The sequence below is a fragment of the Sapajus apella genome, unplaced genomic scaffold, assembly GCF_009761245.1.
Source record: "Sapajus apella isolate SASKATOON/1434 unplaced genomic scaffold, GSC_monkey_1.0 scaffold44, whole genome shotgun sequence".
In the NCBI taxonomy this organism is placed as follows: Eukaryota; Metazoa; Chordata; class Mammalia; order Primates; family Cebidae; genus Sapajus; species Sapajus apella.
The window spans coordinates 871,109-874,050 of record NW_022436984.1 but is presented as its reverse complement, the minus strand read 5'-3'; the positions used below and the strand labels follow the sequence as shown (position 1 = coordinate 874,050).

General features: G+C 46.1%; 1 non-coding gene across 1 annotated transcript; it reads left to right on the top strand.

Annotated features, from left to right (window-relative positions):
- The first annotated feature begins 817 nt into the window (after window positions 1–817).
- Window positions 818–947, top strand: LOC116524359. Its single transcript, XR_004257302.1, has one exon. It is a non-coding gene; the product is annotated as a small nucleolar RNA SNORA33 (small nucleolar RNA).
- Window positions 948–2,942: the final 1,995 nt, after the last annotated feature.

Here is a 2,942-nt window from a genome sequence, read left to right as displayed (position 1 = left end):
AGGCTCAAATATAGCCTGAATATTGGCTTGTAAACAGAAAAAACCAAACTCTGTAAAATATATTAAAGAGGTATATTCTGAGCTGATATAAGTGACCATGGCCAGGGAAATAGTCTCAAGAGGTCCTGAGAAAGTGTGACTGAGGAGTAGGTTACATTTTGGTTTTATACATTTTAGAGAGACAGGAGTTACAGGCAAAAACATAAATCAACACACGAAAGGCATACATTGGTTAGGCCTGAAAAGTTGGGACATCTTGAAGTGGGAGCTTGCAAGTCATAGGTGGGTTTTGGAAATTATTTACTTGGGCTGGGTGCAGTGGTTCATGCCTGTAATCCCAGCACTTTGGGCAGCTGAGGTGGGCGGATCACCTGAGGTCAGGAGTTCAAGACCAGCCTGACCAACATGGAGAAACCCCATCTCTATTTAAAAAAAAAAAAATTGGACCGGGCGCGGTGGCTCACGCCTGTAATCCCAGCACTTTGGGAGGCCGAGGCAGGTGGATCACGAGGTCAAGAGATCGAGACCATCCTGATCAACATGGTGAAACCCCGTCTCTACTAAAAATACAAAAAATCAGCTGGGTATGGTGGCACGTGCCTGTAATCCCAGCTACTCAGGAGGCTGAGGCAGGAGAATTGCCTGAACCCAGGAGGCGGAGGTTGCGGTGAGCCGAGATCGCGCCATTGCACTCCAGCCTGGGTAACAAGAGCGAAACTCCGTCTCAAAAAAAAAAAAAAAAAAATTATTTAGTTGATGGTTAAGAGAGTAGTTAGGCAATTGTTTAAAGACTTGAAGTCGGTAGAAAAGAATGCTTAAGCCAGCCAATGAATCTGCCTACCTCATTGTGTTTGTGCAGACATACTTTAAAAACTGGCAATAGTAAAGCCATGTTACAAGCCTTAAGGACATGGCAGTCATTAAGGTCCCTGAAAATGGTTATAACAACAACAGCAACAATAAAAGAACGCTTGAGTTAAGAGGGTCAGGCTGGGCACAGTGGCCCATGCCTGTAATCCCGGCACTTTTGGAGGCTGAGGTAGGTGGATCATTGTGGTCAGGTGTTCAAGATCGGCTTGGCCAATATGGTGAAACCATTTCTCTACTAAAACTACAAAAATCAGCCAGGTGTGGTGGTACATGCCTGTAATCCCAGCTACTTGGGAGGCTAAGGCACGAGTATCCCTCGAACCTGAAGGGCAGAGGTTGCAGTGAGCTGAGATTCTGCTGCTGCACCCCACCCTGGGCAGCAGAGTAAGACTCTGTCTAAAAAAACAAATAAATAAAAACAAACAACAACAACAACAAATAAAAAAGGAATCATGGATACCAAGGCACTTGTTAGACAGATGAAGCCTCACAGGTGGCAGCCCTTAGAAAGAATAGATGGTAAATGTCTCTTTTCAGATTTTTAAAAGTCTCACCCTTTTGGTTAATCTCTCCCAGTGCTGAGAGAAAATTCTGACATATGTAGTATATCATATTGTTTGCTGAGAGAACGTGCCTAATCTATCACTAGGCAAGGAAAACCTAGTCAGCCCCCCCAAAAGCAGAAAACTGCTCAAAGCGTGGCCGGGCGCAGTGGCTCACGCCTGTAATCCCAGCACTTTGGGAGGCCGAGGCGGGTGGATCACGAGGTCAAGAGATCGAGACCATCCTGGTCAACATGGTGAAACCCCGTCTCTACTAAAAATACAAAACATTAGCTGGGCATGGTGGCGCGTGCCTGTAATCCCAGCTACTCAGGAGGCTGAGGCAGGAGAATTGCCTGAACCCAGGAAGCGGAGGTTGCGGTGAGCCGAGATTGCGCCATTGCACTCCAGCCTGGGTAACATGAGTGAAACTCCGTCTCAAAAAAAAAAAAAAAAAAAACTGCTCAAAGCGTTATAAAACAGGAAACAATATGTATATGTCTCACACCAGATGAATTAGTTCTTTCAACACAGGATATGTAACTCGGCCTCCATTGTTCCCTCGTAAAGAATGCTTTCTATTTTATCTTTAACCTACAGTGCACATACACTAGCTGCCTGGTTAGTTTATCTTTAACCTATGAAAGAACACAGAGCGGCCAGGAGTGGTGGCTCACGCCTGTAATCCCAGCACTTTGGGAGGCCGAGGTGGGTGGATCACGAGGTCAAGAGATCGAGACCATCCTGGCCATGATGAAACCCTGTCTCTACTAAAAATACAAAAATTAGCCGGGTGTGGTGGCACGTGCCTGTAGTCCCAGCTACTTGGGAGGCTGAGGCGGAAGAATCTCTTGAACCCAGGAGGCAAAGGTTGCAGTGAGCCGAGACTGCATCACTGTGCTCCAGCCTGGTGACAGAGCAAGACTCCGTCTCAAAAAAAAAAAAGAAAGAACACAGAGCATCCACTTGTTAAACTTGTCACTGGGCTGTAAAGAATAAATTCATGGGTCAGAGTCTGCTCTGGGCTTTCAGCCGGAAATGCTGTCAGCCCCCTGTCTCTCACCTTTACACTTTATCTCTGAGTCTGTTTCTTAATTCCTTCAGTGCCACCTGGGTTGGGGTCTCCACGGCCAAACTGGTCTCTGCACCTAGATCTTGGAAAGGCCTAGAAAGGGAAGGCCTGGCTGCATTAATGGAGATTCTTTACAGATACAAACTTCCCCCACAAAAGACAGCTTTGCAGGGCCATTTCAAAATATGCCAAACAAATATATTTTGGAGTAAAATATTTTTATTTCCTTCAGGGTCTGTTATCTGCCATGTAGTGCTAAGCCAGAGTCAGTTTGGAAAGTAAGCCATAGTATATTGGGTTAATTTAAAAAGCCCAGTTAGGCCGGGCGGTGGCTCAAGCCTGTAATCCCAGCACTTTGGGAGGCCGAGGCGGGTGGATCATGAGGTCAAGAAATCAAGACCATCCTGGTCAACATGGTGAAACCCCGTCTCTACTAAAAATACAAAACATTAGCTGGG